Consider the following 15,664-nt stretch of genomic DNA (forward strand, 5'->3'; position numbering starts at 1 on the left):
CTTTCAAATCGGCAAGACTTGAGTTTGAATCCCCTCTCTGCCACTTAAGAGCTGGGTGCCTACATGAGCTTCCCATGGCTGCTGTAGGGCCGCCCAGGTGGCTCAGCAGTTTAGGGAGCCTGCTTCTCCCTCTGCCTGTGTCTCTGCCTCTCTCTTTCTGTCTCTTATGAATAAATAAATAAAATCTTAAAAAAAAAAAAAAAAACCTGACAAGGGTTAGGAGCACAGGCTTTTTTTTTATTAAAAAATAATAACTCCCAATGGCTGCTGTAACCAAGTACCAAGTATATCATGGCTTAAGATACATGAATTTATTTTTTTAAGATTTTATTTATTTATTTTGAGAGACACAGGCAGAGGGAGGGAGAAACAGGCCTCTTGCAGGAGCCTGACATGGGTCTGGATCCTAGGTCTCCAGGATCACACCCTGGGCTGAAGGCAGCGCTAAACTGCTGAGCAACTTGGGCTGCCCAAGGTACACAAATTTAATAGCTCATAATTCTGGAGGTCAGAAGTCCAAATCTCATGGGCTGAAATTGAGATGTCCGTAGGGCTGGTTCCTATGGAGGCTCCAGGGAGACTTCATTTTCCTGCCTCTGGAGGTAGCGGCATCCCTTGGTGTGTATCTCTTCCTCCATTTGCAGAGCGCCTCATTCTAGCATCTGCTTCTGTCATCACGTCTCCTTCTCTGACTCCAGTAGTGCCCCCTCAGTCAGTTATAAGGACCCGATGACTGCATTGGGCTCATCCAGATAATCCAGAAGTCTCTCAGCTCAAAATCCTTAATTTAATCATATGTGCGAAGTCCTTTTTGCTACATAATGTACTGTAGTCACATGTCCTGGGGATGAAGATGTCAACATTTTGGGGACCACTATGCTGTCTCCCACAGTGTCCCTGGGTAGGGGGCTTCAGTTCCTTCCATATGTAAAAATAGACCACGTAAAATCACTCTGGAGACGGCCTTCCTGGTGATAGTAAGAAAACCACAGCCCCCCAAATGGTGTCACTTATGGTAAGGGCCCCAGTCAGCAAACCAAGACTTAATACCTAACCTAAGAGTAGTTTCAGCCTCTGCCCCTCCCCCATGGTAACATTTAATTAGGCCACCTGGAATCTCGGGTTAGCAGGAGGAAATGTACTGATAAGACCCTTTCATTCCCCTTAGGGAGGACAACCTTGCCTGAAACAATGTGTTCTTTGCTAATACTTTTCTTTGTTCTGCTCCCTATCTACCTTTAAAAACCCTTTCTTTTGGGTGGCTGGACAGAGCTCCCCTTCCTTGCTAGACAGGATGCTGCCCGATTCATCAATCACCTAATAGAGCCAATTCCAATCTTTAAGAGGTACCTGGCTAGGGGAGCCCTGGGTGGCTCAGTGGTTTAGCGCCTGCCTTGCGCCCAGGGCATGATCCTGGGGTCCCGGGATCGAGTCCCGCATCGGGCTCCTTGCATGGAGCCTGCTTTTCCCTCTGCCTGTCTCTCTGTCTCTCTGTCTCTCATGAATAAATAAAAAAGTCTTTAAAAAAAAAAGAGGTACTCAGTTAAAGTTTTGCTATTTAAGCTTGTGGTTGTCTCCCCAGCTCTGCCTCTTGTGGTTGGTGTGACCGGAAGCAGGTGGCTTTCTCTCTCTCTGTGCCTTGGTGTCCTCATCTATGAAGTGGGGACACTGAGAGTAAGTACCTCAGGGGCCCGTGGTGGGAACTGAGAGTCCACGTAAGGTGCTCAGAACAGCATCTGATGTGTTTGTGTTCCTAAGAGGTAGATGTGGTCAGCATTGCCATTATCTGAGAGTGTGTAAGAATCAAAGGGGGAAAAAAGGCATGATCGGCCTCTGATGAGGGCCTGGCCTATGGTTATTGCTCAGTGCAGGACTGTTTCTCCTAGCAGAGTATAGTTTAACTGCTCCTGGCAGAAGGGGCATCAGAGTTCCTGGGGGTTTTCTTGGTGGTGGTGGTTTTGTGTGCATATGTGTGTGATTGCCATTTAGCAAACAATGATTGAGACCCACTGTGTGCCAGCCACTGTTCCAGACACCAGAGATAGAGCAGTGAACACGCAGACAAAAATCACTCCAGTGGAGTGAAACAAGCAAGTTCCACCCTGCCCCCAGCCCCAAACACCTCTCCTCCCAGTCCCCTCTGGGTTCCAGAGGTAACTGGTAACTGTTACTGTACCAGTTATTGATAACTGGTAACTGTTCCAGCCAATGGCTCAGCATCTTTCTCCTGAATCCTTCATTCACTCGGGAAACATCCCCCTGACTTCCCTGCGTTCACAGGCATGGATCCGATCTAGCCCCTGCCTTCAAGGGGCTCCCTGTGTATCCCGGGGATCTGTGCCTGAAGGAACACAGGACAACCAAATGCTAACTGGTGCCCACTCTGTCCCCGCACCTTACCCCAAACTTGGCTGTGCCTGTCTAATTTCTACTCCTCTCTCGAAGATGCTAACCTTCAGGTGACCCAAGGCAAGACTCTTCCCCCACCTCCCTGTGTTGGCACAGAAGCTAGGTTTACAGGTATCGCTCTGGTGGCTGCGTGACATCCTTGGGACATCTGTGAGAGGACTGGTGGGCTACTTTCAATTTGGAAATAGTCCCCTCCCACTGTGTAGGCTGAGGAACTGGATTATTCTGGAACCTTCCAGAAACAGGTGCTTCCTTAGCCAGGCTCAGCCCAGGGCAAGAGGCTGCCTGTGGCCTTCCTCTGGCTAAGATGATACTGCACTTCCGTGTTTAGGAAACTTCTTCTGGTTGGTGGTGAGGACTTTTTTTTTTCCACCTGTGCAGTGGGTCTCTGCTTTCTCCTCTGTCAAAGCGAGGATCCTAATGGTGCCCCCATCACATGCTTGTGAGGGTTCAGGAGGGAGCCCGTGGGAGTCCACAACTGCCGCAGTGCCTGGCACTTAGTCAATGCTGTCTACAGTCAGGTATTAACATTGTTGGGTCCTCCGAGTCACATTCAGTATTTCTGAGAACCTGTGTCACTTCGTAGATGCTTGGAGCTCACAGCATCTTGCTGTGTTAAATTGGCCTCCAGAAGCAAATGTTGCGGAGGTGTTAGCAATACAAAAGATTTATTAGGGCCGGTGGGGGGCATGCCAGTGAAAGATAAAGGGGAGGGGATCCCTGGGTGGCGCAGCGGTTTGGCGCCTGCCTTTGGCCCAGGGCGTGATCCTGGAGACCTGGGATCGAATCCCACGTCGGGCTCCCGGTGCATGGAGCCTGCTTCTCCCTCTCCCTCTCCCTCTGCCTATGTCTCTCTCTCTCTCTCTCTCTCTCTCTCTCTCTGTGACTATCATAAAATAAAAAAAATTGAAAAAAAAAAAGAAAGATAAAGGGGAGAGGGAGCAGGGCTTTGCTGGGAAGTGGGTCGACCACCTGTGGCATAAGAGGGGGAAGGGAGGTGTGCATAGGAAGAGCTTAAGATGGTGCAGCTCTGAGGAATCTCAGCCAGCACACAGCGGAGGTGAATTGCAAGAATTTCTTTCTTTTTCTTTTCTTTTTTTTTTTCAAAATTTTTATTGCAAGAATTTCTTGTCACAGGTGCCTAGAAACAGAAAGTAGACTGGTGGTCTGGAGGGAAGGGTACATGAGGAGTGATTGCTTAATCACTTCTTTTTGGGGGCAATGAAAATATCTAGGAAGCAGATAGAGGTTAGGCAGTTGCACAACAGTGTGATGGTACTAAATGCCACTGGCTTGTATGCCTCAAAATGATTAAAGTGGTACATTTTGTGGCATGTGAATTTTACTTCCATTAAAAAATGAAAAGAGGGACGCCTGGGTGGCTCAGTGGGTTAAGCGTCTGCCAAAATTGATTTTGGCTCTGGTCCTGATCTCAGAGTGTTCTGCACTCAGCAGGGAGTCTGCTTCTTTCTCTCTTCCTCTTCCTCTGCCCTTGCCTCCCACTGCTTGCACATGGGCTCACGTGCCTGCACGCTCTCTCTCTCTAAAAATGAATAAAATCTTTGAAAGAAAGGAAGGAAAGAAGAAAAAGAAGAAAGAAAGAGAGAGAGAAAGAAAGTTTGCCGTTGGAAGAGCCACATTATTTGGGAATGGCCAGGCCCTAGTACTCCCCCTCCCCTTGCCCTGATGCTTAGTCATGGTTGGGGGCTGCCAGAGAAGAACATGACCTTGATCCAAACAAAATAGTAGTTGTGGGTACTGCACCTGGGGACCGTCCTCCAAAGGCACTCTTCACAGCTGATTAAGTTCTTTCTTCAAGGGAGATCCACCATGGCTACCATGCTGCCCAATATCACTCAGCTACTGAGTGGAGGAGCTGGTGGTGTCAGAGCACAGGTCTGACTGATTCTAAAACGTGGTTCTTAAAAAAATAAAAAAATAAAAATAAATAAAACGTGGTTCTTGGGAACGCCTGGGTGGCTCAGCAGTTGAGCGTCTGCCTTCGGCTCAGGTTGTGATCCTGAAGTCCTCGGATCAAGTCTTGCATTGGGCTCTCTGTGGGAAGCCTGCTTCTCCCTCTGCCTATATCTCTGCCTCTTTCTGTATGTCTCTCATGAATAAATAAATAAATAAATTTTTAAATGTGGTTTTTCCCATTTTTCCATTCTCCTTAAATCTCCCATCCTCTCATCTCTCTTTTCATTCCCAGGCCATGAACATGTTATGTATCTTCCTGTTTTAGACCTTTGAGGTCTCTCAACAAGGTTTTTACAGATTTTCCTTGAAGACGTTTTGTATATCTTTTGTTAGGTTTATCCCCCCTTGCTGGATATTTATAAATACCCTCTAGCCATATTTATTTAAATTTTTATTTTAGAACTGTTAGTTGTACAGAAAATGGTTAACTTAGCAGATCTGAATCAGCTGTCCCACTTGCAAGATTTGCCTTTGGCTGGTGTCTGGGGACTTGGCTGTTGAACTATTCTGTGTGGCTCACTGTGCCTGGATTGTTTGTGCAAATCGTGTGGTTAATGCTGAATGCCTGCTTTCCTTCTGGGAGTCTGGAATTTTGTTGCACCCTAGTGATCAATCATCAATAAAAAAACCTTGAGAGCTGAGTCTAATGGGCTCCCTTAGGCAAAAAACATCATACACATTTTTCTGCATTAAAAAAAAAAACAAAAACATTTAGGGGATCCCTGGGTGGCTCAGCAGTTTAGCAACTGCCTTCAGCCAAGGGCATGATCCTGGGGTCCTGGGATCGAGTCCTGTGTCAGGCTCCCTGCATGGAGCCTGCTTCTCCCTCTGCCTGTATCTCTGCCTCTCTCTCTCAGTCTGTGTCTCTTATGAATAAATAAAATCTTTTAAAAATTTTTTAAACATTTATTTCTTTATTTTAGAGAAAGATAGAGTGTATGTGAGGGGGGGGGGGACAGAGGGAGAGGGAGAGAATCTCAAGCAGACTCCATGCCCATAGAGGAGCCTGACACAGGGCTCCATCTCGTGACCCTGAGATCATGACCTGAGCTGAAACCAAGAGTCGGATGCTCAACCAACTGAGTCACCCAAGCATCCCATGTTTTGTTACATTTTTGTTTGCGGAAAGAGTGAGCTCTGTGTGATCCTCATGAAGGGAGAGAGCATGAGGAAAACCGCATATGAACCCTCTGGTCTTGGCCTGTGACTTTTGCTGTAATAAAGCTTAGCCATGAATACAACTCTATACTGAGCTCTATGAGTCCTAGTGAATTTCCAAAAATGGGTGGTTTGGGGTGCCCCCAACACACAGGTAAAAAAATAGATAATTGATGTTTATATATTGATTTTGTAACCAGCGCCTTGCTAAATTCCAGCATTGATTTTGACATTTTATCAGGAGCTTCTTTTGAATCTTCTAGGTACATAACCAAATCTGTGATTTTTTTAAAAAAGGATTTTATTTATTTATTCATGAGAGACACAGAGAGAGGGATGCCTAGGTGGCTTGGCGGTTGAACATCTGCCTTTGACTTGGGTCATGACCCTGGGGTTCAGGGATTGAGTCCCACGTTGGGCTCCCTCGGGGGAGCCTGCTTCTCTCTCTGCCTGTGTCTCTGCCTCTCTCTCTGTCTGTGTCTCTCATGAATGGATGAATAAAATCTTTTAAAAAAAGGGAGACAGAGACACAGGCAGAGAGAGAAGCAGGCCTGATGCGGGACTTGATCCCACAAACCTGGATCATGACCTAAGCCAAAGGCAGACACTCAACCACTGAGCCACCCAGGCCTTCCTCAAATATGTGATTAATAGCAGTTTTGTTTCTGTCTTTTCCATTCTTATACCTTTTATCCTCTTTCTTGCCTTACTACACTGGCTGTGTCTTCAGAACAGTGCTGAATGTAGTGCTAAGGGGACATCCCTGTCTATTTCCTGATTTCAAGTAAAAAGCTTTCAGTGGGGCAGCCCGGGTGGCTCAGTGGTTTAGCGCCGCCTTCAGCCCAGGTTGTGATCCTGGAGACCCGGGATCAAGTCCCACATTGGGCTCCCTGCGTAGAGCCTGCTTCTCCCTCTGCCTGAGTCTCTGCCTCTGTGTGTGTGTGTCTTTCATGAATAAATAAATAAAATCTTAAAAAAAAAAAAAAGCTTTCAGTGTTTCCCCATTAAATATGAATTTTCTCTAGATTTTTTTAAATTGTGGTAAAATATACATAACATAAATTTTGTCCTTTTAACCAATTTGAAATGTACAGTTCAGTGGCATTAAGTACATTCACACTGTTGTGCAACCATCCCCACCATCCATCTCCAGAACTTCTTCATCACCTCAAACAGAAACTTTATACACATTAACTAATGACTCCCCACTTCCCTCCCGCAGCCCCTGGCAGCCACCACTCCACTTTCTGTCTCCATAAATTTGGTGCTACCAGGTACCTCATGTTAGTAGAATCATACAATATTTTTATATGTGTGTCTGGCTTATTTCATTTAGGAAAGTGTTTTCAAGGTTTATCTGTGCTGTAGCCTATGTCACAATTTCCTTCCCACGTTTTGTTTATTCATTTATCAGTTGATAGATACTTGGGTTAGTTCCACCTTTGGCTACTGTGAATAGTGCTGTGATAAACATCCACATACAAGTTAGTTCTTTCTTTTTTTCTCTTTTTTAAAGATTTTATTTATTATTTGAACTCCAATAAAACATTTTTAAATATATATATTTTTTATTTATTATTTGAGAGAGAGAGAGAGAAAGCACAAACAGGGGAGAGGGCAGAGGGAGAAGCAGACTCCCTTGGTGAGCAGGGAGCCCGACGTGGGCCTCCATACCAGGACCCTGAGATCATGACCTGAGCCAAAGGCAGATGTTTAACTGACTGAGCCACTCAGGAGCCCCCCCCCCAAACTTTTATTTTTTAGATTTTAGTTTTAAGTAGTCTCTACAGCCAATCCTGAGATCACAACCCTGAAATCAAGAGTTGCACGCTTCACCCACTGAGCCAGCCAAGCACCCCAACTTATAAGTATTCTTTATATATTCTAGATTACAAATCTTTAACCAGATACATGATTTGCGAAAATGTTCTCCCATTCCATGAATAACAATCCTCTTCTGAGGGCCCTCTCTTTCCTTCAGAGTCAAGTTTCTTTCATTGTGATTTGTTTAATCATTCATTAAATCTTCATTAAATGCCAGCGCTGTGCCAGGCACCACCTTTGACATTGAAAACTCAGCTGTGAACAGAACAAGGGCCCCTGCCCTCCTAGAGCTTCTGTTCTAGCTGGGGAGAAGGACAGTGAACAAATAATGTCAGGTAGAGGTTGGTGCTGTGCAATACCGGCTTTGTAGGCGTGTGAGCTATGAAGTGGTGCAGGGCCTAACATTGGTTTAATGCTCTGCTGTTACCATCTTGAAACTCTTAGAAATTTTTGGGGCAGCCCGGGTGGCTCAGCAGTTTAGTGCTGCCTTCAGCCCAGGGCGTGATTCTGGAGACCCCGGATCAAGTCCCATGTTGGGCTCCCTGCATGGAGCCTGCTTCTCCCTCAGCCTCTGTCTCTCTCTCTGTCACTCATGAATGAATAAATAAATATTTTTTTAAAAAAAATTCTTAGAAATTTTTGAACAAAAGCTTTGAATTTTCATTTTGCTCTGGGACCCACAAATTATGTAGCTGGTCCTGGGGCTCTGAGGCAAGAGAGCAGAGTAAGGGGATAACTGGGGTAGTTGGGCTCTTCCGCAAGACTCTTAGGGAAGGTCACCTTGAGGAAGTGACATCTGAGCAAACACTTAAAGCAGATGAGAGAGTGAGCCCTGCAGATAGTTGTAGGAGGTAGATTTCCTAGCAGAGAGTACAGCAAGGAACCGTCTTACTTCCATCAAGGAGACCAATGGGATAATAATAGGGTGAACAATTCAGAGAATAGTTAATAATTAAGATCAGAGGAATAATGAGGGGATGGGCACCGTAAGGATGTTGGATTTTAATCCAGGTGCATATCTATTAACCATAGTAGCATAAAACAATAAGAATTTGTCATCTCACATAGTTTCTGAGGGTCCAAAATTCAGGACCAATTTAGCTGGCTGGCTCTGGCTTGGGGTTGCTCTTCAGGTTGTAAGCAAGATGTCGACTGGGGAACTGTCTGGAGATAGGAGGATCATTTCCAGGGTGGTTCACTCACATGACACTCAAACTCTTGACAGGAAGCTTCAGTTCCTCTCTGGCTATTAGCACAAACTTGGTTCTTTGCCACATGACCTTCTCCATAAGGTGGACTTGACAGCCTTTCAGCATGGTGCTGAGCTCCCCCAGAGGAGTGATTAAAGAGATGGCAAGGATGGAAGCCATCATGTCCTTAGTGAGCTAGCCTTGGACATACCATTGTGTTTGCAATATCCTTCGCATGGCACCAGCCCAGCCCTATTCAGAGTGGAAGGAGGTGCACAAGGTTTTGAATTCCACTGCGGGTCACTGGTAGTCATCTTGGAAGCTGACTAGGGGTCATCTTGGAGGTCACTGGGGGTCATCTTGGAAATGTGAATACACCAAGGTGTGAATTCATTGCAAAACTTTGAGCATGATCACAATGATATAGGTAGATTGAGTCATGTACGTGTACATACACATATACATAGGTATATACATGGCATAGATGTTTATGAACTAACATATAGTATATAATACATTTTATTCTATCATTACATACATTCAGTCATTACATAAGTCATACATGAAAACAGAGAGACAACTCCCCCCACAACCCTTTTATCCCCCGGCTTTATTAGAGTATGATTCACAAAAACTGTATATATTTAAAATATACAGTATAATGGCTCGATATATGTACACACTGTGCAGTGATCACCACAATCAAGCTAATTCACACATCCCTTACCTCCCATCACCAGTTGTCTTTTGCCTGTGTGTGTGTGTGAGGGGGGGGGTTATGATCTACCCTCTTAGCAAACTTCAAGTATACAATACAGTACTGTTAACTCATCATTCATTCCTCTCCTAACTGTAAGTTTGTACCCCTTGCTCAATGTCTCTCCTTGCCTCCTCAACCTCTGGTAACCACCTTCCAATCCCTGCTTCTGTGAGTTTGACTTTGTTTAGATTCCACACACATGTGGGATCGTACAGTATTTGCTTTTCTGTCTGTCTTATCTCATTCAGCAGCATGTCCTCCAGTTTCTTCCATTGTGTTGCAGACGGCAGGATTTCATCCTTTCTCACAGCTGAATGATATTCCATTATATATGCACATGCCCTAACTTTTCTTCTGTCATTGATCTATCGACCAGAACTTAGGTGGTTTCCATGTTGAGGCCATTGTCAATAATGCTGCAATTAACATGAGAGTGCAGGTATCTCTTTGCAATAGTGATCATTTTCTTTGGATATATATCCAGAAATGAGATTGCTGGATGGATACCACATCTCTATTTCTAATTTCTTAAGGATTCACAATATCGTTTTTCCGTAGTGGATACACCTGCTTACATTCCCTTCGACAGCCACAAGGGTCCCCTTTGTTCCACATCCTGGTCCTCAATCATGTAATTTACATACACATATAAATAAATACCCCTTTTCCCTCGAAGTATGGTCATCCTGAATTTACAAAAGTTTTTTGTTTTAAGATTTTACTCATTTATTTGACAGCGAGACAGTAAGCATGAGTGCAGTGGAGAGAAGGAAGAGCAGAGGGAGAGAGAGAAGCAGACTCCTTGCTGAGCCGGAAGGCCAATGTGGGCCTTGATCCCAGGACTTTGAGATCATGATCTAATCTGAAGGCAGACGCCTGACTGACTGAGCCACGCAGCCACCCCTTGAATTTACAGTTTTATAACAAGTTTTCCCCTTAAAATAAGCCATAAGTAACTTGGAAGTTACTAAGGCTACAATGTCCCCCCAGTGTGTTAATGTGTGGTCTGAAGAAGCCACCTATAAAGGCACACTTCTCGGGTTGCCTTGCTGGCTCAGCGGTTGGGCAGCTGCCTTCAGCTCAGGTCAGGATCCTGGAGACCCGGCACCAAGTCCCGCATTGGGCTCCTTCGAAGAGCCTGCTTCTCCCTCTGCCCGTGTCTCTGACTCTTTCTCTTTCTGTGTATCTCATGAATAAATAAATAAATCTTAAAAAAAAAAAATAAAGGCACACTTCTCAAACATTCTAGAGCATTCCAATCACTGGTTTGGGTGATTCTGATTTAGGAATTCTGGGATGTGACCCAACATTCTTCATTCCCACCAAGCACCCATGTGATCCTGCCTGATCCTGTGGGTGCACAAGCCACACTTTGGGCACACTGTCCTAAAATGCTTATTAAATACTCAACCCGGCTTTCTGGAGGCTGAGACTTAGAATCTATGTTTTCTTTTTTTTTTTTTAAGATTTTATTTATTTATTCATGAGAGAACAGAGAGAAAGAGGCAAGAGACATAGGCAGAGGGAGAAGCAGGCTCCATGCAGGGACCCCCATGTGGGACTTGATCCCAGGACTCCAGGATCATTGCCCGAGCCAAAGACAGACACTCAACTGCTGAGCCACCCAGGCGTCCTAGAATCTATATTTTCACTATATTTTCTAGTTGATTGTTTCTCTGCCTCCCTCTCTTTGGGTAGTAAAATATGCATAACATCAAATTTACTGTTTTAACCATTTTTTAAAGATTTTATTTTTTTTAAGATTTCATTTATTTATTCATGAGACACACACACACACACACAGAGAGGCAGAGACACAGGCAGAGGGAGAAGCAGGCTCCATGCAGGGAGTCCGACGTGGGACTCTATCCCAGGTCTCCAGGATCAGGCCCTGGGCTGAATGCAGTGCTAAACTGCTGAGCTACCTGGGCTGCCGAGATTTTATTTATTTACTCATAAGAGACACAAAGAGAGAGGCAGAGACACAGGCAGAGGGAGAAGCAGGCTCCATGCAAGGAGCCCGATGTGAGACTTCAACTCAGGAATCTGGGATCATGCCCTGAGCCAAAGGCAGGCGCTCAACCGATGAGCCAGCCACCCAGCATCCCACTGTCTTAACCATTTTGAAGTGCACAATTCAATGGTTTTATGTACATGTACGATGTTCTGCAGCATCACCATTCTTTAGTTCCAAAACCTCATCATCCAAAAAGGAAATCCCATACCTATAATTGATCTCTCTCCATTCCTCCCTCCACCTCCCCCGCCCCTGCCCACTCCCTGGCAACCATAAATCTGCTGTGTCTATGGATTTTCCTATTCTGGATATTTCATAGAAATGGGATCATTCCAAGTCACCTGGGGAGCTCAGTGGATTAAGCATCTGACTCTTGATTTCGGCTCAGGTCATGATCTCAGGGTTGTGAGATCGAACCTTGAGTTGGGCTTCCCACTCAGTGTGGGGTTGGCTTGAGATTCTCTCTCTGCCCCCCTCCCACCTTGTGTGCACACACGCATTCCGTCTCTCTAAAATAAATAAATAAATCTTAAAAAAGAAAAAGAAATGGAATCATTCCATATGTGATTTTTTTAAATTAATTTTTATTGGTGTTCAATAAACATACAGAGAAACATACAGAGAAACATACAGAGAAACACCCAGTGCTCATCCCGTCAAGTCCATATGTGATTTTTTGTATCTGGCTCCTTTTACCTGGTATGTTTTCAAGGTTGATCTATGTTGTACAGTTTGTCCAAGCTTCATTCCTGCTCTGGGCTGTCTCTTATTATGCCTTTGGAGGTTGAGAACCAGCTGGATGCTTCTGAGCAATATAGCTCAGACTTTGGGAGTAAACCTCTGGTGTCTGATGTTCAGTTAAATCCCCTCTGTCAGCTTCACTTTGCTCATATGTAAAATAGGGGTTAGGGCAGCCTGGGTGGCTCAGCGGTTTAGTGCCTGCCTTGAGCCCAGGGCGTGCTCCTGGAGACCCAGGATCGAGTCCCACGTCGGGCTCCCTACATGGGGCCTGCTTCTCCCTCTGCCTGTGTCTCTGCCTCTCTTTCTCTCTGTGTCTCTCATGAATAAATAAATAAAGTCTTAAAAAAATATTAATAATAAAATAAAATGGGGGTTATAAGAGCCCTCCCCTAGCAGAGCTATTTGCAAAGTTACCAGCCTATACCAAGAGCTCAGTAAACTGTTAGGCGTGGTCATTACTCCATCTGGTGGATTTGTCAAGTGAACTGACCAATCTTCTGTTGTTGGACATTAAGGCTTTTTGTATTTTTCTGGTTTTTTTTTTTTTAGGATTTTATTTATTTATTTGAGAGAGACAGCACAAGTAGGAGAAGGGGCAGAAGAAGAGGGAGAAGCAGGCTGTCTGCTGAGCAGGGAGCCAGATCATGCCATCCCAGGACCCTGGGATAATGACTGAGCCAAAGGCAAACACTTAACTGACTGAGCCACCCAGATGCCCTATTTTTCTGTTTTATTTTTTTTTTTAAGATTTTATTTATTGGGGGATCCCTGGGTGGTGCAGCGGTTTGGCGCCTGCCTTTGGCCCAGGGCGCGATCTTGGAGACCCGGGATCGAATCCCACGTCGGGCTCCCGGTGCATGGAGCCTGCTTCTCCTTCTGCCTGTGTCTCTGCCTCTCTCTCTCTCTCTCTGTGACTATCATAAATAAATAAAAATTAAAAACAATTTAAAAAAAAAGATTTTATTTATTTATTCATGAGAGACACACAGAGAGAGAGAGAGAGAGAGAGTCAGAGACATAGGCAGAGGGAGAAGCAGGCTCCATGCAGGGAGCCCGATATTGTGGGACTGGATCCTGGGACTCCAAGATCATGCTATGGAACAAAGGCAGGTGCTCAACTGCTGAGCTACCCAGGCGTCCCTTTTTCTATATTTTAAACAACTCTGCGGCTAACATCTTTCTATATAAATATCTTAACACTTGCTAGTTATTTTCTTTGAATAAAACTCTGGAAGTGAGGGTACCTGGTGGCTCAGTGGTTGAGCGTCTGCCTTCGGCTCAGGTCTTGATCCTCGGGTGCTGGCATGGCATGATCTGGCTTCTTGCTCAGCGGACAGCCTGCTTCTCCCTCTTCTGCCTCTCTTCTGTGTCTCTCATGAATGAATAAAAATCTTTAAAAAATAAATAAATAAATAAATAAATAAATAAATAAATAAATAAATAAAAGGGCAGCCCCGGTGGCGCAAAGGTTTAACACCACCTGCGGCCCGGGGTGTGATCCTAGAGACCTGGGATGGAGTCCCACGTCGGGCTCCTGGCATGGAGCCTGCTTCTCCCTCTGCCTGTGTCTCGGCCTCTCTCTTTCTCTCTCTCATGAATAAATAAATAAAATCTTTATATATATATAATGCAATCTTTTTTGAGACATAGAAAAACAACAGATAGTGAATATAGTAAACTCATGTTTCCACCTCTGGACTCTACAAAAGGAGGGGAAAAAAAAGTACAAATATCAATGTTTGCCTGGCTTTCCTGATTGCATTCTTTCTGGCCCACCTGCAAGGGTCACAGATAGGATTTGCCCCTCCTTTTGTCATGCCTATGCACATCTATACACGTGGAAAACACACATCCACATACAATCTCTGTTTTTCTTTCTTTTTCTTTCTTTCTTTCTTTCTTTCTTTCTTTCTTTCTTTCCTTCCTTCCTTCTTTCCTTTCTTTCTTTTCTTTTTTTTTTTTTTTTTTACAACCCTCGATTCAAGTGTTTTAAAACTGCCCACATTCGACTCTGCAGAGTTCTGCAGCTAGCCAGCATCATGTTTTGGGGTTGTCCAGGTTGGATGTACAGAGTGCAAGCTCACTCCCTTTCACTGCTGTATGGTGCTCCCCTCTATGAATACCTCATGATCCATTTATCTTCATGTGATGGGCATTTAAACCGATTCCAGGTTGTTGTTTTTTACCACTACAAACATTACTGTTAGGGAGCTTATCTTTTTTGTTCCCATTTGCGAGTATTTTTGTAGGTTATGTACACAAGAGAACAGAAAGAAGGGTTGTCCTTGTAAGATCCAGACGTGCTGATAGGACTTTTCCAGAGAGCCAAGTTTGTAGGGTCCTCTCTGCTTGCTGGCTCCTGCTCTCCTCTGGAGCTGTGGCCGTCCTTATTGGAGAGCTGTGGGTGTGTGCCTCATTTGAGGGGAGCGGTCTCAGAGCTGGGGGTAGCCCCAGCTGGGGAAGGATCAGCAGGAACAGAGGGGGGTAGGTAGGCTGGAAGCACGGATGGAAGACAATCGGGAGGGTGTCAAGGGGAAACCCTCAGAGAGGGACCAGCGTGGTCCTTGTTCTACAAACGCGAACCTGAGGTCCAGAGAGGGCAAGCCACTTCCCCAGCACCACAGAGCTATGCAGAAACCGTCAGCTCCTCCTCGCCAGCGGGTCATGCACACATTCATTCATCCAGTGCACATGAAGAAAACACCTATTCCGAGCCAGCCATTGTTCTAAACACACAAGATACACGGCAGTGAGTAACACAAAGACGGCCTGCTCCGAGTGCGGAGCTTATTTTTCTGGGCATAATTATGATGAATTGGTAATTATGCATGCCTCCAGGATTGCAGCTGGGGGGGGTTGATGCCAACGGGCGGGGGGTGGGGGGAGACTGTCCCATGAGAGTTTTCTCCAAGGCCCCGCTTCCCAGGCTCCTCCTGTCCGACCCGTTCATCCACACAGCTACCGCGGGGTTCTCGGGGTTCTCGCAGCCCAGAAGGTGCTCCAGCCACCAGGGAGAGCGAGGTGCCCTTTGTAGCCGGACAGGGCTGTCAAATAAAGTTTTGTCGCCTCGGCAACCGCAGGCCGGGCGGGATCTACCCGGGCGACCGCGCACGCCCACCCGCCCGCCGCAGCGTTCTCCCCGAGGTTCGCGAAGGTTTCGCGGAAGAAAAAGAATGGGCCAGAAGCGACGCCACGGTGACGGGCGGAGGCCCTAGCCTATGGGAGGCCGAGCCGTTCCAAGGCCAGCCAGTCACACGCAGGCTATGGAGCCGGCGAGCCCGCCCCTTTCCACTAGGACCTGAATAACCTGACCCAAACCCGAGTTTCGCCTGGAGCCACGACGCTCTCGGCCAATGAGGGCGTCGACTCCTGGCTGTGGGCGGGGCGTGTCTCCATGGCAGCGTCGGAAGGACAGCGGCGGGAGCCATTAGCCAAAGTCGGCGGCTCTTGGCAGCGGCGCGAGCTGAGCGGGGTTTCGTAGGGGCACGGACCGGAGGGCAGGCGGGGAGGGGCCGAGTGGGTCTCGACCAATGAGAGTGGCGGAAGCGCCGCAGCCGCTGAGAATGGCGGCGGCCTCGACCAATGGGC

Source organism: Vulpes vulpes, chromosome 1, assembly GCF_048418805.1.
Source record: "Vulpes vulpes isolate BD-2025 chromosome 1, VulVul3, whole genome shotgun sequence".
Lineage (NCBI taxonomy): Eukaryota > Metazoa > Chordata > Mammalia > Carnivora > Canidae > Vulpes > Vulpes vulpes.